Source organism: Anser cygnoides, chromosome 10, assembly GCF_040182565.1.
Source record: "Anser cygnoides isolate HZ-2024a breed goose chromosome 10, Taihu_goose_T2T_genome, whole genome shotgun sequence".
In the NCBI taxonomy this organism is placed as follows: domain Eukaryota; kingdom Metazoa; phylum Chordata; class Aves; order Anseriformes; family Anatidae; genus Anser; species Anser cygnoides.
In genome coordinates this window covers 9,262,274-9,289,097 of record NC_089882.1, presented here as the reverse complement: position 1 = coordinate 9,289,097, position 26,824 = coordinate 9,262,274, and the positions used below count along the sequence as shown (strand labels likewise).

At 43.8% G+C, this 26,824-nt stretch overlaps 1 long non-coding RNA gene across 8 annotated transcripts in view; it reads right to left on the bottom strand.

The window, feature by feature from the left end:
• Positions 1-230: 230 nt before the first annotated feature.
• The window catches only part of LOC106035507 (uncharacterized), a 78,754-nt gene continuing 52,160 nt past the window's right edge, over positions 231-26,824 (bottom strand). For 2 of the 8 annotated variants that reach the window (XR_007166955.2, XR_007166952.2), the window contains 8 exons: positions 21,768-21,903; positions 19,272-19,391; positions 17,825-17,948; positions 14,703-14,852; positions 13,173-13,278; positions 12,006-12,078; positions 11,459-11,902; positions 231-9,717 (listed from right to left, as the gene is read on the bottom strand). This is a non-coding gene — a long non-coding RNA (uncharacterized lncRNA). Of the gene's footprint in view, positions 9,718-11,458; positions 11,937-12,005; positions 12,079-13,172; positions 13,279-14,702; positions 14,853-17,809; positions 17,949-19,271; positions 19,392-21,767; positions 21,904-22,220; positions 22,956-26,824 lie in introns of those variants that run through there. The other 6 variants (XR_007166963.2, XR_010833964.1, XR_007166962.2 and 3 more) reach the window with 6 other exon arrangements.

Below are 26,824 nucleotides of genomic sequence, written 5' to 3'. Positions count from 1 at the left end.
GACTCTAGAGACAGCTGAAAAGCAGCGATACCCTTGGGCTCATCTTCGTGGCACTTTCACAGGTACTGAATGAAACCCAAGCTGCTGCCTGACAGGAACTTGAGCACAGGGCACAGCTCCTACAGATTTTGGAGGAAAAAAAATCTCTTATTGTCACCATGTAAAGTAGCCTTTTCTGGCTGGGATTCACACGTCATTAAAATGGACACATCATTAAAGCAGACACTTCATTAAAATCAGAAAGACATTTATAAAAGAGTGTGGGATAGCTTATTAAAACTTTACAGAGGAGAAATCAATTACAATCCTAATAAAACAAATATTTTTTTTCATCTAATAGTATCCAATCCACATTGTATTGTAAACAGTGTTTTCTCTTGTATAAAGACAGTGTTTCTCAGAATAAAAACAACTTAATTGCAATAATGACTCACATTTCAGCTGCAAAGCTAGACATGCACGTTTCCTGAATGTGCCAAATAGGCGAGATACTAGTTAGCCTTGGTATGTAGTTAGAAGAACATGCTTAAACCACATGTCAAATCAAACAGGAAAGTTTAATTATTTTTGTGTGTCCCAATATTCACTCATTTAACACATATTAAAATGAAAGTGTATCAAAAAGCGTTCGTGATTCATCCATAGAGTGAATTTACCCACCATCTGAAATGATGCTGGAAATTTTAAAGAGTGTCAAAGCATACATTTACTCACATATATTTTCCTTCTTATATTTGAAAATGCAGACTACGGCTAAATAAATGACAGATTTAATCAGACAAGTTTTAAAGTGAAACCGTGAAAGATCTTCCATTTTGTGCTGAAAGCCATTGTAAGAGGAGCTGCACAGAAGCAGCTTGTGATCTGCATTTCCTTAAACGTCGTATCAAGTGGCTTCCATGCAGATGAATAGTCAACACAAAATTTAGAGGAACTTCACTTGTCAGCAATAATTACTACCTGAAAAATTTTTGAACTTGGTAAATTAAAACTTTCCTTGCTGAATTTGCATTTTTTTTCATGTCGGGGAACATTCACATTATTCATTCAACTACATCACATATGATAAACATACTTTTCCATAATACCTTTGAGGCCCTCCTTAAAGAAACTACTGAACCAAGGCCCAGCCCCATGAATCACAGAGCCATTGCACGGGAGCTGGTGGAGAAAGAGCAGCGTGAAGAGGATCGCTGCTTTCCAGCAGCCCAGGCTTGTGCCAGATCAGTGACTGCATTACCATGGCCTGATGTAAACAGAAAATATATTTCCTGTCCTGGATTACATGGCAGGGAATGGGGGATTTGACTTGTAAATGAGGGGAAAATAAAAGGCTAAAGCCTCCAAGTCCACACAACTGCAAGAGGTTGAGTAATGAGCCCATGTTAGAAATGCTTGCGGAGATGCACGCTTCCAACAAGCTGCTTTAAAAAGAGCACTTTGCACATTTGCCATCAATACACCCCGGGGATGCCCTACAGAACAGCAATATCTTGTCTTCCAGCCTTTCCAGGGAATAAACACTGGGCCTCAGGCGGGTGTTAGCTGGTGATGGATCTGCGCCCACCTACCAGCTGCGTCTGTTTACGGGGGATCTGCTCCTGCTAAACACAATGCTGCGGTGCTGCCGTTACACGCCATGGGTCAAGCAAAGCTGGCGTGAGCCTTTCCTGCCTCTTCATCGCTCAGCCCTGCCAGAGCCATCTGCATCTGTTAGCCCAACTGATACCTATTAACCTGCTGCCCCGAATGCAGAGGCACCCGTGCAATCTGCAGGTTAATCCTTGCAAGGCATCTTAACGTGCTTACAGCAGGGCTGTTATGACCAGCGGTGTACAAAACTGCTGGCAGCAGGTTTGCGAAGATAATGTCTGGGCTTTTGGGTGGGACATGGGCTTACAGAGAGGGACCAAGGGAGAAGAGGGTGGTCAAGACCTCTCCGATGACATTTCTGCATCATTTGGCACAAAGAGGCAGGAGCACAAGACAGACCTGCGTTAGGATACATGGGATCGCTGCTGTACATGGCACCAAAAGTGACCAGTCTGAGCTGCTCAATACTGCGAGGATCTTCATTGCTGGGATCTTGTTTGAAGCCTGCTCTTACACTTCTGGCTGTCAGATTCCACTTAAAAACTGTATTTCATTCTCACTTTGTAGATACAGCATCTGTCCCGCTTGTTCTACTGGGGGGAGGGAGGGAGATATGTAATTAAGTGCAAATAGGGTTCTCATGATGCAATACAGACTCACATAATACTTCCCAGGTGCCACTGTCTCAAACGACTTGGCAGGAGTTTCCCAGTTGCGAGGCAAGGATTTAGGAATAGCAGCGAGCTTGTGTGGTCCTGCAGAGCGCTCCTCACGTGCGCTGCTCCGACACCGTGCCTGGGAACGGCTCTGCAAGTCCCCGCTCATGGCTGGGCTGGTATTTTGAAAGGAAGTTTGTTCTAGTTTTTGTGCTCGCCCTGCCCTTTCCCTTAAGACATCCTCCACTTTAAAACCAAATTCCCTGAGTTTATCACAGGGTGATAGTGCTGTCAATCCGCTGCAAGTGGCTGGTTTGTGTTGTGTTCAAGAAACACAGCATTAGGACTGAAAAAAAAAAAAAACAACAACAACAAAAAAACACCAAACCTTAAGTAATCCTTACAGAAAGCAAAATGTAGACGAGTACAGTAGGCTGCATCAAAATACAGCAATTTAGGAGGAGCTGACTGGTTTGCCAGCTGCAGACACTTTGCAAACTTTCTGCAGACAGTTTGACAGTTGCAGAAAGATGGAGAATGAACTGCCACCAGACTGGGATGAGGGATGTGGCTTCTGAGTCTGCAAAGAGACTGAGAATGGGCCACGCTGCAATTTCCACCTCTCCCAGGACAGACGTTTCCTCTCTGCCATGGCCATACTGGGTACGATAGGCTTATTTTTCTAGCAAATTCTCAGTTGATGAATTTCAGCTGCTTATCACAATCTTTGCCTTTTGGCTGGACCCCAAAATCATTTTAGCTGTTGGCAATGGAAATTGAGATAGGTGCTATGTTATTTATTTATTTTAGTTAGTAAAAGTACAAGCCAGCAATTTCTCTGCAAAATGATTGCTCATCCCAGACTAAGTTCCTGCTACTGCTGCTCCTGTCTGAGGCGTGGCAGGTGGCTCAATACGTTGATAATATGCTGCAAAGTCTGACAAGGAGCTTTATCAATCAAAACAAGCCCCGCTGTTCAGCCTAACAGGAAAGTTCAATCACTCTCCTCCGGTGGAATCAGTCGACACGGAATGCTTTCAGCCCGAGATAATGTTAGGCTGCAGATTTGGATCTGCTCTCGCTGCTCCAGGGCTATTTATATCTGTGTACCTCGAGGGTTTACTAATTAGCAGCCTTCTTCCACACCCTTTGATATCATTAAAGTAATCTCAGTGTAAGCGACTAGCCTCTGATGATATCTCCGAGGGGGTGGAGAACAGCTGGAATCGTTTGAAATAGCATCGCTGGAGCACTTCTCCCCGAGCAGCGGCGGCAAGACCGCAGGAGTTTTGCCTATGGAAGCAAAGCCAGCAACGCACCCTGGCTTGCTCAGGGTGGCTGCTGGGCTGTGACAGAGCTGACTTCAGCTGGGTCCAGGATGTGTAGGTACTAAGGGGTTAGCACGGACTTTTTCCAGAAAAACTTCTTTGAGAAAGCAGCTGAGAGCTCTGTGTGGCCTGCCTGGAATTACTCAGCGGTTCCCACACTGTGCAGACTCTCTGGGCCCCAGCTTCCCACACCGGAGAGCTGGGATAACTCATTTAGAACCCAGATCTGGTGAACTCTCATCTCAGGTAGTGTCTAACAACGCTCTGGGTGAGGTTTATTTAAACCACAATTGCTGCGTTTTTTTTCCACATTACTCGCTCTGCTGCTCCACAACACGGGTTAATTTAAAGGCCTGTCACTAACCGAGCAACGCACCCTGCACAGCACAAAGCTGGAGATGGGAAAAAGTTTTCTCCGTGCTACAAATGCACTTCAGACCAGGGCGGCTCTGCTGCCTTCCGATCGCAGCTCCTACTCAATAAATGAGCCCTTGTAGGAAAACATGCGGTTTCCAATAGCCGCTTTGATATCTGCCATTAATTCCCTGCTCTCGCTTGCGTGGTCTCTTAGCAACTTTCTGCCCTTTGCTCCTTTTTATTCTTGTTCCTGTTCAAGCACTTCCTTTTGTTGCCGGTCTCTTGCTCCCCTTCAGGACCGCTTTAGAGAAAGCTAATAAAATCCTTGTGCAGATAGAAAGAACCAGATACAAATGGCTATGTGAGCATATTTATGTTTATAGCATGAAGCAGGAGAACAGGCTGTCCTGGGTTCTGGTTTCCAACTGCAGCATAAATCCATCAGCAAATGTGTTACAACCCCGGAGAAGGAAGCAGAAACACAGGAGCAGACACTGCAGGACATCCACCGGAGCCGTGGTTTCGAGGACTCCCCATCCCTGCTAATTCTTGAGAAGTGTGAAAGATGCTTTCACCCTGAATTAAAAGAGCAGGTTTTATTTTTTTTTATTTTATTTATTTTTATTTTGGTGGTGACTGCAGAAAGGAAGGAAGCAGGGACCAATACCAGCACTAAGGACCTGGTACCGTGCTTGAAGTCCTCCTTGGTCATGAAAGCACCAGGTGGCCCCAGAGCAGTGTCCTGGGCCATGCACAGAGCTTGCAGCCCTCTGACCAGCCACCTGGCTGGCATTTCTGGGAGCTCGCCTTCTGGTCCCCCACCCTTTGATTTGAGCAGTTACTGATTCAGGAATATCACCCCCTCTTAGTCGCCCAGGGAGATCCATCTAACTCATGAACAGAGAGCTAACTTCCCTTTGCTAGGCTTGGTGCCCACTCTTTCCCACAATTTCCTGCAGCAAGCAGCTGTTTCCAAAGGGAAAGCTGGCACAGGTGGCTTCTCCGAACAAAGGAAAAGACATGACAGTGCTTTTCGCTCTCTCTTCTTCCCCCCCCTTAACTGTTTTGTATGCAGAGCCATGCTAAGAACAAACCCCATGACAAGCTAAGAGGATCATTTTGTCTGACTCAGGGAGTCCATCCCCGTTCTGGTGGAAAGAGATGACAGCAACATGTGCAAGAAAGCCTGGCTGAACTGAAGCCTTAATGCGAGATGTTCACATCTTAATAGACTTTGAGATAAATGGCCTTTTCTCATCTCCCATATGGTTTTGCTTTCCATGCAGCAAGTGAATCATAACTCCGCCTGAAGGAGAGGAGCTGTCCGGCCACGGAGCTGGGAGCGGAGGGAAGGGGAAGTAAAAGGACAGGAAAATTGGAGGGGGAGAGAGACCATCTCTGGAGAAGTCATTGTGCTAATGAGGAGCGACAAGGTAAAGATGATGGAAGAACTAACGAGCAGTGCAGTCGGCAGAGGAGAGCCTGCCCAGCAGTTAGGGTGAAAGGCAATGAATCCACCTGCAAAGCCACCATCCCCCTGGGGTGCTGCACTCTCAGCTGGGTTTGCACCAAACACCCTCACCTTGAGAGGCTGAGCTTCCAGCCCCACGTGGGTCCATCTCACTCTCCCCTTTAATATTTTCTGTACTTTCCACTAAACTCCTGGTTTAGCCAAGAATGTAAATACAGGCTTTCCTGGAGCTAAGTAAGTAAATCCTACAGCAGTCAGCGTGCTCCAGGCCAAATGCATGCTTAAGCACTCTGCTGGTTTGGGGTCTCAGGGGAAAGGTTTGAGGGGAGGTTGTCTAATTGCCACTGACGTCAGTGGGAGTTTTGCTGAGGATGTCACTGGGGCCGTGATCTCGTTGTTGCTCTTGAAAAAAAAAACCTAGAAGCAATGCATGAATGGGCCGTGCTCCAGCAGTATACTTACACTACTAACACTGCGTGTACGGAGTAAGTTGGGAGCTCCAAACACAGTCTTTCACCCTAGCAATGCCTTATACGCTAACATATTGGTTATCAAGGTTAAAAAGATATAAAACATATTAAAAGCCAAAGCTAATGCACTCAATGAGAGGGCAGATCTATGCTTCAAGAAGTCTTCAGTTTTATAAACCAATTTAGCCCAGGTCTATTAAGGGCTTTTCCTGGTGACAGAGTGAGAGCATTTTCTCTGCTATAATCATATCAGCCTGTATTCTGGGTTAATGGAGATGAATATTACTGCCAGATTTTCTTCTTTCCCTGGATGTAATCTAATGCCAGATGGTTCTGAAGGGGTATTAAATCCCCCATATGCATGACCTCCCTGAGGTTTTTATCATTAGAACCTTAAAATAATTCAAGGAAAGCTTTCCCAAAGCCTGATCATAAACCTCCTAATGAGGCACTGAAGTCACAAAGAAAATCCTCTTGTTAATTCCTGTTTGGTGTTTTTCCCCCTTTATGACAAATAAGCAGGAATTCACAGTAACAGAGATGCTTTTAAACAGTTTCAGTGGAAAACACATAAAAATGAGCATTCAGGTTAACAGTTCAGGTTCCCAGCAGGGTCTGGAGATGCAGTAACTGATCAGCCATCTTCAGCCTCTAATGCAAGGCCCAGTAACGTCACCTTCCATCACAGCAAGTACAGCTCACTCTGTCAGCAAGTGACTGCTTTATTCCTAAAGTAACGTAACACCTAGTGTCAGAATAAATATGATCCAGTGTCAAGACAAGTGGCTGAAATTGGACCTCGTCTATTTAATAATACAAGGACTAACATGAACACCATCTTCACCCTAACTTGAGTTCAGCTACAGCAGCTAAGTTCCCAAAGGTTTTCCTCAGAATTTTCTGCCCCTCGTCTGCACAGGGTGGATGGTATGTTTTAATGATCTTACGTTCAGTTTGCTGCTTGCTGTTTACTGCATGGCACCGTGCCTTACTTCTGCGCTCAAGCAGCAGTCAGCAAGACAAGATTGTTTGGAGCCTCATGGGCTTTCTGTACTTCTCATTAACAGGTCATCCAAAAAGCAACATAAGTATTCCTGCAGTTAAATCACATGCTGTGAGGATAGGGAGGAATGAAAAATAATCAGATTAAAATAAAATAAAAAAACCCACCACTTTGGGGTGTCCAAATCAACCAGAATCCTTGTGTTTTTTTTTCAGAGGCTTTTACACTGTACATATAAAGCCCAGCTTTTATTAATACTTATTGCAACTGGGAATACTCAACGCCTGCAAAACCCAACCCTTGGCCAGAAACACAAAAGTAGGCTTCAGGTAACTGAGAAAATTGAATCCAGTTCATCAGGGTAGCAATTCAAGTGCATAAGACCTTAATCGTGGGGTGACCTTGCCTTGCCCTGAAGCCCCAGATTCACCTCCCATCACATAGGGAGGAGGAATCTAACAGACAGCATCCTTCCAGGATTCAGAGCCGCTCAGGGCAGCAGAAGGCCAGCAGAATAAGCAATCAAACCAGCCCTCTCCCAAAAAGGAGTACCTGATCGCACCCCCAAGCTCATCTCTCTGTGCAGTACATAGCTCCCTGGACGAGACACATTCTTGCAGGCTGGACAACATCTCCCTGTCCACACACAGTGTGTCAGCAGGCATCTGCAGTGTGTTGGCTGAGATTCAGGCAGTTTCTTGAGGGTTTAGGGAGGGACAGGAACCCTTTGTCATGGCAAGGGCTCAGAGATGAAGCCCTAAGCTCCAAACAAGCACTGGTGAAAGCAAGATCCTGGTAGACAACAACTCACTTTGTTAAACTCGTCAGTACAAGTCTGCCCCTCTTACCTGCAACCCAACCCTTATCCCTATTTCCTAATTTACCCTAATTCCACCCCTGCCTCATACCCACTCTTCACGTCCAGGTGGCCCTCCCCACGCTGCCTCCAGCCTTCTGTCCCATTTGCTACTCACTTCATTCACTCTCACAGTTCCTTATCAGCCTCGTTAGCAGCCCTTTGGCTCACAGCATCACCTCAGAGTCCCATACTGACTCCGAGCCTGCTTTGCCATGGTCCACCCCCTGCTCACCCACCCTTGCTTCTCCCTCTGCCCCTGCTTTGCTCCCACATCCCTCTGCTTTGCTCCCACATCTTCACTGAGGACAGCCTGTCCCACCGAAAGAGGTAACAATTTTGTTGGTAGGGTAGATTCCCAAAGACTTTAGGGCCAAAGACTTTGCTGGGATTGGAAGACATCAGGACCGAGAATGGAGCACGACCAGGCCTGGCAGCATTTGCCCCCATCACCTCTTTGTGTCTCTCCCTGGACCAGAGCAGCAGAGACAAGAATGAGTACAGGAGAAAGCAGTGACAACGTGCAGAGCTTTTCATCCTGCAGCCTGTGAAATCCTGCCCTGCGTCTCGTCTTTTACAGCCGCCTCCAAGTTATTCGTTCTCAAAGCCAAAAAAAAAAAAAAAAGAGTTGACGGTTTCTGTCCGCTCCTCGGATGCCACGCTCCAAATGAAGAGAGGAGCAATGCTGCCACCAGCTCTGGTGGGGAGGGACCTGGTGGGGCAGGGACAGGGGCTGCTCCGTGCCCCCGATGTGCCGGGGGGGCAGCGGGGGCCGGAGGACTTCTCCCGCAGCACTTTGGGGACATAGCGATTTTACTAAAAAAGGAGCTGGGAGAGCTGCAGTCCGGCCAGGGCTGCGGAGGCAGGGCTGGCTCTGCCTGCATCGCCGACAAAGTTGTGGCTACATGAGAAATATTAGCAAATTGTAACATTTCCCTTTATAGCTGTGCTGCAGACCGTGTTTCCACATTGCTGCACAGCCTGCTTTCCTTCGCTTTTTGTCCCTCAGTGCAATTTGACAAGTTTTTTTCCCCCTTAATATGTGGATTTATTTTATGTCACTGAGCGCTGGCAAGGACGGAGAGACTTTTAATTTGCAGTAATCTGAATTCTCGAAATAACAAGCTACAAAGGTCCGTGATTAAATGCGGAGCGTAAGATATCTGCAAGAACAAGTACTCTGTGTTCCTTAAAAGATCGTTTAGATAATAGTGACATAACCTGAGTACCCGGTCGCGGTCCACTTTAATCAGGAAATATGCCTCTGGAGCAGAACCATCCAGCCTAGGAAAAGAAACAGAAGTAAAGCCCCTACCAGTAGGAGAAATTAATGCATTCCACTTAGACAGAGATTAATTATTATGAATCAGTCCAAAAATACATTTGCCCCAAGTGGGAGTACACGCTTTTCTATTCATCAAGTTGCTTTCAAATAATCATTAAACATCTTAAGACAGAAGATGATTTTGCTAACCCAAAATAAACATTGCTAAAAGTTACAAAATGAGGAATATCTTTTTTTTTTTCCTTTTTTTTTTTTTTTTAATGTCTGCAGCATTTTGACCAAGGGTGGTTGCCTGCAAGTGAGATAGACAGAACATCTGCTGGAAGAAATGTGTATATGTGCAGAGGACTCTGCTAATTCTAGTATATTTCTTCTTGTTTGCCTGTCAATGTTGATTTTTCCATATCATTTTTAACTCCCAAGTCCCTGAGTTAAATTTATATTTGCTAATAATTTTGTCCTGTTAGAGATCTTGACTATAGTCTCAATGACATCTCAAAAGGTTGTAAATCAGAGTTAAAGGACAAAAATCACTTTTGTGGTATTTTGCAGAAGGATGATGATTTTTTTGGTGTGGTGGGACAAGCACTTGCAGCCTGGCTCCCTTGCATCACTGGTCATTTACACTCGATTTTCCGTGTGTCTCTTGGTAGTCCTTGGCAGATTCGTCCTGGTGGCAATGCTCTGGCTGAACATTCCTGGGTAAGGGAATGTGCAAGAACAACAAGTTAGGCAAAATAAAAGGGGAGGGGGAGAAAAAAGAAAACAGAATGCAACGTTAAAAAACAGCAGGAAACAACTGTGTTGCCGACTGGAAAGTATTATTTTTTTTAACTGAATTCACATATGCAGAAAGTTTCTCCTGTGAAACATTCCCCAAACCATTGTTCCACATCCATGGCTCAATACTTCTGGTGGACGAGGAATGAGAAACTTCTTCCCTTTGGCTTTGCAGGGCCAGGGTGAAGTGCAGAGCAGGCAGATATCATCTATTATTTAACCAGCAGATCCTGTGATGTTAATGAGGTTGACTCCACAGCTACCTTTATCTGGCAGAGTAAGAGATGGGCCTCTAGCTACAGCATTTTCAGCAGTCCTCCTTTTCTTCAGTATTAGACTCTTATAATTTAAGGTTTAGTACTCATCCAATCTAAGCAGTGCTGATAGGCAGTGCTTCCACTGATGCTTTTTCCATTACAAAATAATGTTCTACCCAAACATACTTTGTTTGACACCAATAAATCAGGGCAGCTCTTTTAATCAGATCTTAGATTGAACTAGGCCAAATCTTTTTTAAAGCTTATAATATTTGGTGACTTTTCAAAGAAAACCCTTTTTATTTTTATTTTTTTATTATTTTTTTTTAGTGGCACAGCCCAGCACTCCCTGTTCCTGGCAGCAGCTCAGAAGCGCTCTGAGAAATGCATCTCTTGTGGCAGCTCTGACCCAAATGAAATCGAGAAACCTTGGAAATCTCACGGGAGATGGATTTTTGTGAGTTTTCCAATTTAAACAGGTGGAGATAAACTAAGATAAGTGTCCGAGACAGATCTGCAACATGTGGAACGTTCATCTCTAACCAGAAATGTCTCTCTCTATTTTTATGGCCTTACCCCTTATTTTTTTTTTTTTTAATGAGATAAGCCTACTGACACTTGATTAATGGTGGAGAGAGTAATATAAAAGAGTGAATGGGGAAAATAGATGTAGTAGAAAGGAGCCTTCATTCTTAACTCTGATGAACACTAGCTTTCCAAAGGAGAGATTATTTTAATTGGCCAGCTAATGCCTCAGGAAGGGTTTGAAATGACAGGGAGAGGTTCTCCAAAAGCCCAGCAGTTCTGATGCTTTTCGCAAGGAACAAGGACAAAGAGAAGAGACACATAATGCTTGTTTCTGTTACTTAGATATTTAAAATGTGTTGCTTCAAATCAGATCTTAAGTTCTTCTACCATATTCACTATGCCAAAAAGAGAAACAGACAGCATCTTTGTTTTCAGAACAGCTTTCTCAAGTCATACCACAGTTTATTTTATGACTTCAATATCCTCTATATTTCTTTTACTCCATTTCTTCATTATGAACTCAACATTAGCAAGTGTTGCTAAGTAACATCCTTTAGGCCCCTATAATTTTGCTACATGACTGCACTATAACCATACATTAATACTTCGTAAAGCAGTAACTATCAGCAATAAGCACTATATTACTTTAAGGGAAACCACAGTATGTTCTCATTATAGCTGTACATGCCTCCGAATTGCACCCATCAGCAGGGTAATTCACCACTGCCAGAGGCGAAGGTGAATAAGTTCCCTGTTGAATTTACAGAAATATCGAAGCTTCTCTCAGGCAATGGATTTATGCAATGAGTTTAGCTGTGACTTGTTTCCCTTGCATATTAAAAAGGAACTGCATCCACAGCCACTGGCTGCATACCTCCGTGGGCAGGAGTCTACTCCTGTAGGCTGCTTCTCCTGTGTGATGCCAGGATGTCACCACAGAGAGTTGACAGAGGAAGAACACCATGGGAGGCTTGGTGGTTTGGAGCACTGGTCATGGGTCAGCCCCTTGGGTATAGATGGAAAAAGTGGTCAGTAAGCGCAAGAAGTCCTTGAGAAGGTCACCTACTGAAGCTCGATATCCTAGAAGGTTCAATACCACAGGAATCCACTTACCTAAAGACAAGTGGCACAAAAAGACATATACCAAGAAATATTTTAGCTTAACTCCTGCCTTAAATGATTTGCTGGTGTTAACAAGAATGGACAGCCTGAAAACCCATGTCTCAAACAGGAGATGATGATGGTGCTGGGGTGGTGTAAAGCAAGATGCTTATGAGGTGGGTGCCAACACACACAGAGTTCAGAGAGAGTTTTCTGCCTGCATAAAATTTGAGAAGTCAGACATATAATTACTGGAGAAAAAATATCATTTTTCATCCTTTTCATTCTGTGGTAAAAGAAATTAAAGGAAAAACAAATACCTTTAATAACTTCAAAATGTGCTTTGTCATCAATCTCAATTTGGTGTAACCAGCCTTGCAGGAAGTTCAAAAGCTGCAGTGGGACAACAGCAGACTTCAGGGACACTGGGCATTTCAGAAACACAGTTCAAATTGTGCCAAAAATTTAATGATATTTTACCATAAATCTAATTTTGAAGTGGAGTCTTTGTGCATTCATGAGCACATGTATATTTATATATGCACACATATATAGAGTACTCATGGGTGCATGCAGCTGCATGTGTGTTCTCACACATGCACAAATTTCTCTGACAGCAAAGGGAACAGGATTCTTCAATAACTATATAAAAGCTTAATTTCATGTCTAGCATTTCCCCTTTTTTGCTCAGTTGAAGGTCTAGTATTGACACATTTCATTATGTAATTCAGGTTTCCTCTCTCTCAAGGAACAGACTGCTTTGCCATGTTCAATAAAGTAATGAAACATTGAATAAACCTTTCTAGCAGAATAACTACATGATACTAAACCAAAGTTTTATCTTATCCTCACCCTGTACTCCACTTTCTTTAAATGTATCTTTGTAACAACCAAACTAGCCATAAATTAGTCATGATGATATTACAGCTGAATTTAATTTTAAAGTCTCTCAGCAAGTTGTTAAGGGTTTCTTGCCTAGGTCACTCCTGAGGAAATTTGAAAACTCTGGTGTGATTTATGAATATTGCTATATTGCTAGAGTATAAAAGGCTATGGGGAATACAAGCACATAAACCTCTCTTTAATTCAGCTCCAATAAAAATTTCATTTCTTATAGCAAAATAAACATGTAAATCAATGTTTAATGATTCTGTTGTTTTATTACGTAACTTATTATTTGCCTTTAAACATCCAAGCCAAGTAAAATCTGGGACCCTGCTCATTTTTGCTGAAACATAATTAGTTAGCAATTAGATCTATTCTGTAGAGGTTGCTTTCTTCGGTGGCAGTCATAATATAAGAGAAGACAGCCCAGGAACAAAAGGCCTGGCTTCTCCATTCCCCCATGTATAAACACATTAGCCCTATTATTAGCCCATTTTTCAACATAAACATCTTTTGGTCTGAAATTTACTCAGCTGTCTAGGGGATAATCACTTCCTTAAAATTACTATACCATCAGTATTCAAGTTCAGGGATGCTCTTACCTTGAGTCTTGTTGTGCAAGCTAAATGGACATTACGACTTCTTCTGCTCCTCTCATCATGCAGCCTCTCCCTGTATTCGGGAAATAGTCCCACTGATATTCATCCCCTTTGGGTAATGGGGCAGTAGATGGCCAGTGAAGGAGAGAAATTAATAACTTTTTGTTAAAAGATGTGAAATTCTGGACATTTTTGCTGGACTTCAAGAGATACTTAATGATAGCATTTCTTCCAAAATAAACTAAAATCACAGAGAAGCTCATCACACCTCTAGACTCGTATTAATCACCTGCTGAAGTCCCAGATATGCTTTAAGAAAATGAGGGTTTCCACAAGTAGTAACGTGGGGGCATTTTGCAGGATCTGGCCATTTCCATCCATAAGCACCGGGGCCTGCTGGCTTTTACAATCCCATGCCATCACAGCGTCCCTTGCCCTGGTGAATATGTAACTTCCCAAGCTAGTATCATCTCTAACCTATTGTAGGGACATGTACCTTAGTTTCTCTGAAATATTGCACACGTTTCTTGATCACTGGGATGCAATAATCCCCAAGCTTAACCATTTTTTTTTTCTTGGCAATATTGTTCGACCTTAGGTGAGTCACTTAATCTTTGTTTCTGTCCCTGTTTTGCTGCCTATAAAAGTAGGATAATATTGGCTCAGCTAACCTGCTGAACAAGGTGATAGTCTACACAAATAGCTGAAGTAGGATTAATGTTTCTCAAGTACCCAATTGCTGAAAAATGCTGTCAGTCCAAAGTGTATGCTACTATAATTATGGCATACAATAAAAATCAGACAGCTAGGCAGATCTCCTTGTGCCAGCTTTTATCTCTGCTACTCAACTTTGCACGTACATGTCCAATGGAAAAGAGATTTGAAAACTAAATTGCCCTTGAAACTAGACTAGAAACTTTCAACCAATGGCTGGGGAATGTCTATCAACATCAGTCTGGGCTATTACCAGTTTCTTCCAACTGGCTCTGTCTGATTCTGCTGCTTCATGTGCCAAAATCCTCAATTTTTACTGGTAAAGGATGAAGGGACAATTTTGAGAAAAGGACTTTAATTGGTCAGGGTGCAGCAGGGTCTGAAGAGACCCTTCAGGGCTTGACACACATCATCAGCCAAAGCTGCAAGTCTGGGGTTGGCAGAGCAGTAGATGACAGCAGTCCTGCCATCTCCACACACCCAACGTCCCATGCAGGTCAAGGGGGTGCGGTGTCCTGCATTGCAGCCTGCTCGTCCATGAACTAAAATATGGCACTACTCCATTTGGCTGGGAGGTCCAAGCAAAAGTGTGACTGACCCATCTTTTTTTCATCTTCAGAGAGAATAATTTTTTGAGGTTGACACTACATGCCTCGTGTGAAAGCCTTCCACAAACCTTTGTGCAGTATATTCTGCAGCAGAGTGGGAGGAGCGAGCGGCTTTTCAGTACTCATAAGAAAACAGAAAAATGCTTTTTCTTTTATGCTATAAAGTCACCAGAAAGGGCTGAAGTTTTAAAGTGAATGAGATTGCACTTACACTAAGTGCCTGCCACCTCAAGTTCCCCTCCTGCTCTCTCCCGTGTCTCTTCAGCCGTAACTTCCACCTGGAAAATGCCTGGCACATTTTGGGAACAAGGAGCAAGCAACAGCCTGGATGCCTTTCAGTCACAGCTGCTCTGAGGCATTTCTGGAAAAAAAAAAAAAAAAAAAGCCACTTTGTCCTTGTGTTGGGCACAAAGTGGAACAAGGGGTGATGCATTTTATTTCCACATCTCCTCATTTTCCTAGGGAATTCTTCATTCCTCTGGATTTCTCAGCATCCACCCAAGCAATGTTACAGTGCAGCTGTACCATGTTACACCAACCGAACCTGTGCCCCCGCTGCCTCCCAGGTTTATGTACTTTTAAGCAGAGGACAGCATACACAGCTGCTTTGACTAGCACATGGATCAATTTGATTGCATGCTACTTGGTTATGAAGGTGAAAAAAACATGGGCTCTTAGCTTTTGGTAAAATGAACAAGAAAAGAAAACACAAAGGAAACAACAGCCTGGAGATAAAAAGCCCTAAAATTCCATAAAATGTCAACTCCAAGAAATGTGGTGGGTGTAAAAACCACAAATTAAGCTTTACATTCATATACAGCATCTACGTTTGTTCCAAACAATGCTCAATGAGGAGAGCTGGGAACCCTGTGAGCACTGCCTCCCACCGCGGACATGCCTCCCATTCCTGGGGCTGGCCAGCACCCGGCCTCGCTCCACATCTCCCACCTCCACCCTTCCCACGGCCATCCCTCAAAGCCACCAGCCCTTCCCCACAGCTCCAGGGAGGAGTTTTGCTTCCTCTTTGCAACCCTTGCTCCAACAGCTGGGGAACATCTCGAGGCACGGGGCAAACAGGCACCAGATCAGGTCACTGGGCAGGGCTCTACCTGTTGCTCTGCAGAAATTTTGGAAGAGCTGTGGAAGTCATGGCCCTGCTGCAGATCTAACTGAGCACTGGGGTTGGCTCATATCTGTAGCCCAGAGTACAGAGCACAAAGCCTTCACCCAACACAAAGAATGAGATGATAATTAATTCCCGTTTCCTATAATGTCAGGAGAGGAGGGAAAATGTCAACTATATTTGTTAATATTTGCAAAATAACATTCATTTAAAAAAAAAAAACACTGAAAATTACTCAAATTTCCAGATCAAAAAAGAAATCAAATTAGTGTTTTTTTTTTTTAACAAAATCTTCTCCAAAATTTGACCAACTTTTTTTTTTCTTTTTGAGCAAAAAAGACTTTTTGACAAACTTAAGGAACAAAGATACAAAATCTGTTCAGCATGAACATCGTCAGCTCTGCAAGGCCTCCGTACCGGCTGAAGATCTTACAGAAGCTATAATGCACAGAGTGCTTTTGTGGAAGAAAATATTTTGAACAGGCTGTGTTTTAATACATACAGTCAAAGCATCAGAAACTGTTTTAAAATAAAGGCTTTATAAATATTTGTTTTAATGCAATTGGCGTAAGACCTCACTGAATTAGTGAGTGGAAAAGAATATTCTTATATAAACCTACTTTTTCTATGACCTAAGCTGCTTTTGGAAGTTAATCTAGATGTTGTTACATCATGCAGAGAAAGCAACTGCAGAGTAGGACCTAAAACCCTCAAACCTTTCAGAAGACATTATAAAACTCACTGGCGCTGTGATATTTGTGAAAAATAAATGCTTGCCCACCTTCCAGACTTTCGCAGAGAGGCTGCACGGTAGGTGTGCTCAAATTTTTCGACTGGGCTTCAAGTGGTGTGAAGCAGCTACGAATTGCTGGCACAGCGAGCTCATGTTGAACTAACATGAACTTCATGCAAATTTTTTGAGTTTGCCAGAGTTGCCGGTTGGGGTGAACTTGTAGTAACAGGCTTGTCAGAGAGCCTCTCTGGCAGGCTGCAAGCTGCATCTGGAGCTGCCTCAGCTTGAGCTCGCTCCAAAGCTAGGACAAGCTTGTGCAGCCCAGCTATAAACTTTTAGCTGGAGAGAAGACAGAGAGCAACCCAACAGCCGCAGAGCAGCTGAATGTCAGGGCAATCCCAGAGCAAAGCCAAACCTTCGGAGAAGCTGCAAAAGTGAAAAGTTTACTGAGACCAGACTGGGTGTAAGCCCGTTTCAGCTGTGCTGAGGAAGCCGAGGACTCAAGAGAGATGGTTGCTCATTTTACTATCTGCTTGGGATGCCTGTAGCTACAAAGATGTTCACACCCTGAGATGAGAAGACCCACAGCCTCCACGGAGTCACACGCATGGACCTCAGCTCACCTAGGATGGTACCTCTGTCCATCACAGCAGGGAGGCAAGATTTCCAGGGAGAAATATCAACTTTAACACACCCCAGGAAAAAATGAACCAAAAGCCCAGCTGGTCAAGCCTCACCAGCTGCACAGCTGAGTCCAACAAAGCACACCGCAGTCCCCAAACTTTGTCTCAGCAAGGACAACATTGGAGCTCATCTCATTTTCCAGTTCTCCCAGGAAAAGAAACTGTTGTTGTTCCCTTAAGACATCTCTTTCCTGTTCACTGTCAGGAAAATCTCCCTGATATTTTGCCAAAAATCAGATAACAAATGGCCCATGAAGTAAATAATACAACAAGGCCAGAAAGAAAAGAGGAAATGTCTAAAAGGAGAAAAGGGACAAATGAGTCCCTTTTGAGCTGAAAAGAATGCACTGAGTTTGTCTGGTACATTTTGCTTCATTTCCAGTAATTCACGCCCTGCAAGATTTCTAGAAACAAATAGATCAAACATTTACCAAAAAAACTCACACTAGCTGAGCCACAGCAGCCAATGAAAAAGTGGATCCAAGCGAGCAGGCAGAAAAACACAAGATTTCTAACAGCTTTGACAGCCAAAACTGATTGTCACTGGGCCAACACAAAGAATTTTCCAACTTCTAATTTTGAGTGACAAGAGCAAACAGGATCATTTCTTCTGTCCCTGAACTCTCTGTCAGTAGGATTCCTCCCCCCACTTCAGAACTCAGCCAGCACCTTGGGTCAAGCTCTGTGTTTCCTTTTAGGAGCTGAGCAGTGCTTAGTGCATGGCTGGAACTAACCAAGCATCCAAAGACAAGCCAGCCAAAGTTGTGAAAGCAGCGAACCTCTCAGCATCTCACCATGATGTCCCCCAGCAAGGAGATGCTGTCACTATTTTCAGGTGCTCCAGGAGAGACAGCACGTGTGCTGCTGGCAGAGACAAGGCAACCCAGGTATGATGCTGGAGAAGACTTTGGAGGAGCTCTGAAACAGAAAATCTAGTCAGAGAGAGAATGGGGAAGACAACAGGGAGACAAAAAGAAAATGAAGAGTGGGTGAGAATTAAAGAAAAAAAGCTGCATAAAATTAATATATAAATAATAACAAAATAACGCTCATTCACAGCATCGTTACGAACAAGCAGTAGCTGCTTATGAGCAAAGTCTTCCCAGAACCATATCCCACATCTGCGTTTTCCATTAAGGCAGAGTAATAGTCTATGGAGCACATGCTGTTCATGTGCATATGCCCGGTGACTGTGAAAATCAAAACTGTGTCTGTTACACAAATATTGGGAAATAACTCTCTAGATAAGCTGTGCATGTATTTGCAAGCAAAATATGCGGCCATACCAGTTTGTGCACACAAAACACACAATTTGTACGTGCAAATAAGGGCTCCAGGCAGGTTAATACTTTACAGGAGACCAAACTCTGAACCAGCAACATAAATCCATAGGAACAGTCACTACGGTCACATCACCAAATAACAGCATAACAATCACCACGAAAAATCCACATCTTAATTTCTGTTTGAGCTGGTTTCACAAACCTTCCTTGATTCTATCATCCGTGAATAGATCTCAGACAAGAACTCTCTTATCCTGACCATCTAATGCGTAGCTCAGGGAAGCTCAGGTTTTATTAAGCCCTATAAACTATCACATTTCTACCCCCTTCCGACAGAAGTCACTTAGAAAGTTAAAAACTCTATGAGCAACAGAGAGTTATTTTCCTAATGAGGTTTTCATGTAATTGGCACTTTCTTGCTATTTTGGTGAAAAGAAAGAGACTCAGTTTCTCACGTATATATGCAAACTTCAGGTCATAAATGCCAGCTGATTACCCGTGGTATTCTTCTACAGCACAAGTTGACAGTAAATAATAGCAAGCTTTCCAGTTGTTGCGAACAGACATTATAGCTTATTAAATCAGTCCACTGTTAGCTCAGCAACTCTCTGTTTCTATACAGTGATTTTTTTTCTGAGTAACAATGTCCATATCAATCTCCTGGGCATGGTTCGTACCAAGAACACGTGCTAGAAAATTGCATTTGGCCTCTGCTTTTCCATCTCTCCTCAAGCTTTGTTTTCTCTTAAGTTTAAAAAGTTTTTGATTAAAGAAATTATTTCCTTTCTTTGGGAGGTTGAATCAAAAGTCACTACAATCTCTGGAAGTTCTTTTCATTAACGTACTGGGGCTTTACATTAGACTTTCAATTAGAAATAGTAAGCACAGGAGTATAAAGAAACAAAAGTTAAGGGGCGGGTGGGCAGGAGGTGGAAGTGTTTCATGACCATTTACAAACCTCTAAGGTTTCATTTGCCTTTATGTTAACTTTGGGTCAAAGGTTTGGGTCAGCTTTTATTCTCCTCGGTCCCCGTTTGCTCTGATCTTCTTTTCCAGAGCAGGAATCCTGACAGATGCCCTGTGAAGAGGGAAAAATCAGTCTGAAAAACTGGACTTGAGCTGAATGATGGGGCAGCTACTTTGCAGTTTGTTTTCATGCTACAGCACCTGCAAGTCCCTCACCCAAATCAGCACTGCGTTTGAGTGTATCCTGCTGATATTTTAGCAAAAAGTAATTAGAGTCCATACAACGATTAGTGCTGCTGCTTGGCATCTCCTGCAAACCACCTCAATGGTGACAAACGGCAGAGCTGAATTTTAGGACAGTGCCACTGCCAAGACAAGAGTTAGCTGAGGTTGCCATTGTAAAACTACTCAGGGACAGTATTTTGCAGAGCAGAGGTGAAAGACAAAGCCTGCCCCAGGGAAATGGATGGTTTGCCCTGCAAAGGTGGCAGAGCTCCGGGGTGGCCCAGCCGCCATCCCACCAGCCTTGGCTTCATCATGACAGGAGGGGGCTGAGGCAATGAGAAATGGGTTTTGGCATTCAGGGCTAAGTGATACAAATGATGTGAGTCTGTAAGGAGAGATAATATCTGCACGTTAATTTGTTATTATTATTATTATTTAATTTTCAGTTGGTATAGTGGGGAAATCAGAGCAGCTTCTGGCATGTCTTCTAGCTAACTTCAAAGGTACGTACAAGCAGAAAACAATTACTGAATTTAACTAAATTATGCTAATCAATTGGACAATTGGAGGGAAAATAAAAAGGTAGCACGAACCTGGGAGGAAAGAAGGATGTTTGCAAGCAGAGATGATAAAGTGTGTAGCCTGGGGGCACAGCAGGAAGAACAGGTGTCACTCAGTCCTCGAGCAGTAACTGCACAAACAACTCATTTCCCTCTGCTTCATCCCCAGCTCCTCTTAATTAAGTCCCCGTCCATCCCTGCCTCAACCACACCAGCAGGGCCTTTGCAGGTCACTGTAACCCAGACTGCTAAGAGCTGAACTAACACCAAACACCTTCTGCACCACTTTATGCAAGCCTCCCGCATGGGGCTGCCGCGTTACTCGCACTTCGGCCCGATGGAGACTTCCCTCTTGCCACGGGACAAGCCAGCCAGGCGCTCAGCAGGATGAGTGCGGTCCCACAGCCTCGACTCAGAGGCGTTCCCACCTTGGCACGGGGTCAGCAACGTGGCCACAGAACAGAGACCAAAGCAGGTTCCTGACCTCCTTCGGCAGCAGGGAGCACGGCTGCCCACGTCGCGGAGGAGCAGGTCACGACGACGCAACCTGCACAGGCAGGGCGCTGAGCAGCGAACGGGCTTGTTCCTCCCAGTCAGCTTTTCCACCCTTCCAGCTTTAACCTTTCCTCCCTCTTTTTCTCCATTCTTGACACACAGACCCAGAGGATTTTTTTTCCCTCTTCCATTTCTGTCAATAACACACTGCGTTTATTCGAAACAACATTACTTGCCATGGTTTTGAAATCAGCTCGGGGCATAATCGCTGTCTCGTGACACCTATTTTGGAGGCTGCATTTAGGAAACTTTTTCAGCCATGAATATTTGAAGATTACTATATTCAAGTCACTTTCAAACATGAAATGTTTTTGCATCTCAGGGGAATTACACTGTAGTACTGTAATCCTTTATATTAATCATTTCCTCTTCTGATTTAAATTCAGACTATGGATTTATACTTTTACTTTTCATCGATAAACAGCACTTTTCACATTAGCATGCCCTCAATGATGTTGACATTGAACAACAGAAAGTAGCTGTACCTTTTACATCAGGACTTGAAAAAAATATTTCCCAGGTGTTTTTTCCACTTTTATATCATTTTAAAACTCTCAATATTCTCTAAAGTTTCACCTTCTACAGAAACTTCTAAATTTTTCAGGAGCTGTTCTTTTCTGACACCCAAGTGATGTCCTTGTGGAGTCTATGATGACTCCATGGGACAGGCAGCCCCAAACACCTGGCAACTTCTGCTTGTTTTCTCCCCTGGGAGCATTTATACAAGCATTGTGAAGCCCTAATTCAAGCAGAGGGACTGGATGCTTTTCACTGCCTACGTACAAGTAGCTCCATTGCAACCAATTAGTAAGATGAGACAATTTAAGGCAAATATTTCCTTTATCCCATACAAATAATATTTTCAGTGCTCACGTTCAAGTGGCTAAACAGCAAAAATGAAGGACTTTTTTTTTTTTTCTTTAATAAAAAGTTTCTGTTCTTAAAGTAAACAGCAACAAACCAGGCTGCTAGAAATATACTTGCTGGCGAAGGGCACAGTGGAGCTGATGGGGAGTTTTAGCTGTGAGTCAGGAATACATGGGGCAACCTGGGGAACTCTCTTTGGAAAAATTAAAAGCTTCCCTGAGAAGAATAGCATTTTATTGCTACTGATTGACTGCAAACAAGAAAAACAGCAACAATTTTACCCAACATGTCCTCTCGGTCCCTGTTCATGCCTGGGAAGGTGCGTTTCCCTCATTGCTGCCACATTCACCCCCAAGGTGTGCTGAACCCCCAGAGGTTTCTCTCCGTTGTGATGCCAGGGTGATCCTTATACCTGTTCTGAAAGTAAACAGGGCATTGCAGCAAAATACAAGACACTTTAATGCCCGTTTTCACAGCTCCAATGAGATCTTTCCCCATCGGTGAAAATCAGGGAAGGAGGATTCAACTCTTCCCTTGTCTGAGAATAACAATTCTTGTACATCCCATAGACATAGCTGCTCAGGGTACACTCAGAAGATCCTAGTATGTCTGCAGCACAGTTCCTGAGCATGCTTACCTTTAAAAACATGAGCATTGACACTGCTGTTGGTGTCATTTGTGCCTGACTCTCAAAAAGAAATTTGTACTTTTTTTCCAATTAAATAAGCACATACCTGTACGTATTCTCACACTTCCTCGGAGGTTTGGGGGAATCACAGGTAAATGGCTCTTGATGAAACACGAGCACCGTGTACGGGTGCAGGATTTCAGAGTCAGCTTTCCGGGATTAGATGTCCCTGGCTAACCTCAGCTGTTCGGCATTATTTTGGAACTTGGCCCTGGCAGGTGAGGGGGAACCACTAGGAAGAGAACAAAAGGGTTTCTCTCCCTTCTGCCCTTGCCTCCGCCCTTCTCGGCCTTGGGCAAATGTGGTTTTAATTCAGGAATATAAATGTCTTCTCCAAGTCACACTGGTGAGGGAGGGGGGAAAGGACAGCTGAAAAAAAATCAATTGGATTGTAGTTTATGAAGCTTTTTTACTGTGAAATTGAACTGGAAAGTCTTAACATCTGCGGAGATGAGCAAGTGGGTGAGCTGGAGAGGGGTTGGGGGTGCTGGAGCTCACTGGCAATGTGCTGGCAATGCAAAGTACTTCTCTGCTACTCTAAAACAGCCTTTAATTTTTGGTTTTCTTCAAGGCCAGCTTTTTTCTGATATAAAAAAAAAACAAACTGTGATCTAACGTAGCCAGGAGTCTAGGGACTCTTCTTGGTGTGATTTGAACAAAGAGTGCCACTGAAAGCTGCTTGTGACTGTTAAGTGGTTAAGAGCCATTTTTTCCCTACGTTATCCCCCACCTTGTGCTTTTGGAAATCTCCAAGCTGGGAGCTATTTTTGTTTCCTGCAGGTTATGACAGCCACAAAGCCAAGGCTGCGTACGTGCTACAGCTCTGACAGCAGACATGAATAACAGAAAAAAGCTCCAAACACAAGAAGCCACTCGGAGCGCTTGCTGTACTTTCCTAATGTATGTGACATTGACATAATGCGCCCCGAGGCGTTTTGGATCAGACAGTGTTTTCCTGTTCCACGTGCTGGTTTTATGAACAGCAATCAAGTTGTGAAACACATGTAGGCACCGTGTGTGGCGGGTGGCCTCCCGTCCCACGCACAGGCAGGGCGCGGAGCCGTGGTGAAGGCCTCGCTCCTGGCCAAAGCCCTTTTGGGCATCGCAGGAGAGGGCTCCGGGTCCCCGGCAGGATTTGTGGCGGGGCTACTGGGATGCTGCTGCAGGGTGACGGTGTTACCATGTCATTTTATCTGTCTGTGTAACACAGCACCTAAAAACTGCTTTTGTGATACATAGAAACACAACCATTTGTTGTGGTAGGGCTGACCTGTGAGTTGGGTTTGTTCCTCATCACTATACAAAATTTTAAACTCATTTCCCAAGCACACAGGTTGGATAGGAGCATCGCAGCTCAGCAGAGACCAGCGCAAGCCCCTCTTCCCTAGGCTGTGAGGCAGCATCCCATCAGTCTGCCCCAGGTCTGGGAGCTGCGGTAGTGAATCACCAGCACAGACAACCACGTCTCTCCCTCCACACCCCCGTCGTTCAGAAGGAAACATCCATTTCTATACGGACAGGAAGCAGGACTAATCCCTTTGTGATTTCCTCCTCTAACCCCATTTCCCTGACACCCCATTCCAGCTTTCATCCTCCTATCTGGGCTATTTAGTCTAGAGCAGGGAAGGCGGAGGGGAGACATAATAACAGTCTTCAATTATGTAAAAGGCTTCTGCAGAGAGGGAGGCAATAAATTGTGGTCCACATCCACAGGGAAAACACAAAAAGTAATGGGCTCAAACGCAACAGGGGAGACTTAAGTTCAGCACTATAAAAACTTCCCTTCTGCAAGGACCATTGGGCACTAGAGATCATTTGGGGAGGCTGGGGGCTCACTGCTGCTGGCAGGGTTAGAGAAACACATTAAACAAACAAGTGTCAGGAATGCTTTGTGTAGGGTCAGATGAGATGATCTCCTTGGGTCTCTTCCAGCCCTGTTTCTTTCATGCTGCACTGATAACAGTCCCAGCTTTGTTCCGTGGAGGCTGTCCACAGCAGAGCCACGGAGATATCCATCACACAGGAAGGAGCGAGTGCCCCACCATGGCCTGCAGCTGGCATGCCCATGTGTCAGGCTCCCTTCCCTCATAGTCTCCTCTACCATAGTCTACTGGTAGAGCCTGGTCTTACACAGCCCTTCCAAGAAGCAGCATCCTCCGAGATGCTCTACTCTGAAAGGCACTTCTTGCCAAAACATGCTAAAACCAGGACCGATCACATGTTTACTTAAGGATATCCTTAAGTGCTTTGCTGGACTGGGGCCTTACCCAGCGACATTTCAGGCTCTGGAAGGTCAGTAGGGATTGATTAACCTCTCTGCATGACCTGGAGGCTGGACGTCTACATCTGTCAAAATGGAGACATTTTACTAAAGATAATTTTTCTGTTTCAGATATCCTAGGCAGTAAAGCTGGTCAGTAACACCAAAATCAGAGAACAATCACCCCTCTCTAATCAGCAAAAAGATGCAAATGAATCTTAACAGATTTAATTTATATCATTACTGCTGATGAAGTTGGTAACCTTTAGCAAGGAGACATGGATCAATAGCTATTAGAGAAGAAGCAGCTGCAGATATCTAAATGGGCATGGACTAGGAAGTGAGGTGTAAAAGGTAATAGCAGAATATTTAAACCAGATGAAAGCTATAAGGTAGGTTAGTGACCTTGAAAGAACCAGATAAGTAAAAAAGTAGAGAAGGGCAACAATGATTTATATACTTGCCCTGCACAAATATTACAATGCTTATTGAAGGGTGTAGTAAATTACGAACAAAGTAGAGCTTTATTAGATTAATGGCAAGGGAATGGCAAGATTAATGGCAAGGGTCCCTGGATCTCATTTCTCCCTCTGATGCCACATCTAGGGAGCAGTGAATGAAACTTATGTGTACAAAACCAAACTTTTTGAATTGGCTTAAAAAATTCTATTAAGGAAAAATAAAAAGAAGAATTAAAGTGCACTCTAGACAGTTTTTAATATATGTAGTTCTGTATGTAAAACACATAATTAATCCCAGCCTACTTATATCAGAGGATAGTACAAACCATCCATCACAGCACTCTTAATTGCATATAGAAACATATCTATAATCACACCAAGTCCCTGCAGTGACTTCCACAACTTCTTTGACCACTGTCATCTAGAAAACAGCTAACTCTACAGGGAGAGCACCGGGGCACAATGTGCCCCCGTTAATCAGGGCACGGTCAGCTGCATTACTGGGACACACACCCCAGCATGCTGAGCATTAAGGTCTGTGACTGCCTTTTGCCGCAGGAGTGACTGGCGATGCCCTCCTCCAGCCCTGAGACTGCATTTAGTGAAATCGGTGGCCAAATCCTTATTGCTGTCATCAGGATAAGGCCAGAGGAGCTGGCACCACGCGGTGTGCTGCTCATTATTCTCCCCTCACCATGCACAGGTGACCCAAAAACCTGACCCACAGCCCAGTGAGCCCCTTTGGGCTTTGCTGTGCTCTGGATCGAGCCTCAGGAGAACAATTAGAATGAATGAGCTCAAATAAAAATGAATTATTGCAAGCATATTTCTAATCTTTTTTACTTGTTCCTCTTTGCTCCCTGTAAGAGCCATCACCCAGGCGTGATGCAGCCAAAGGAAGTTTTAGCTAAAAGAGGATTGTGGGTTAATATTTGTACTCAAAAGGGCTGCTTACAGGGGAAAAATAAAATAGCTAAGAAATCAAAAATATTCAACAGCAACACCACCTGCAGAGAATTATTTTTTCAGGTAGGATAGTGCAGATATAGCTATTATGGAAACATGAACCTTCAGCTCCTTTACATAATTCTGTGTTTCCTTCCTGGCAAAATGTCTTAAAAAAGTGGAATATGCTAATAATCCACTCTAATTCATCTCCCCTGAAGTTTTGTTTGAGCAGACTAACGCATTCTACTTGAACTCCATAATTCCTATGTAATTATTTTCAGTTATGTTCTCTTTAAGTCTCCACAGGCTTCTAATGAATTTAAGAAAACTTATGGTCTCTTGGAATTACCTGTTGTAGTTTCCCCACTGGTGTTAGCTTGAATTTAGCTGGTGGCTAAGCTCATTTTTTTGAAAATCATTATTAAAACTCTTTGCAGTCCATGGGTGTGACTAGACAAGAAGTTTTCCCCCATGCCTTTCCATGTCTCATCCTAAACCATTCTGGGCTCTAGTATGTAAAGACTGAAGTATTTCAGCTCTTTGTTATTTTTTTTTTTCCTGAAAGAAGGAATGGATAAATATGTATTTATTGGTCCCCAGCAGCCACAGTCACTCCTTAAAACCATGTCCCACTATGTGCATGGAAGGTGATCCCATGGGACTTGGGTTGGACAACTTGAATTAATCTGGGGAATTGAAAGCTAGGATGGAGCCCACTACTTCCGTTCAGCAGTGACACTGCCTGAAGATGTGCTCTTTTGCCATGAGAAAGGGCAAAAAAAGAGGCACGAGAAAAAGGAGAACAACTCCTTTCACCACACACTCCCTCCTTTCCCTGCTGCATCTCCATGAGAAATGGAAAGTCCCTCGCACCTGCAAGGTCTGCCAGTGGCCTCATTTCCTCTCCCCTGCACATCCTCCCACAGAAATGGCTCTATCTGTTCCACAGAAGTAACTCAACAAACTTTTTCAATGAAATAT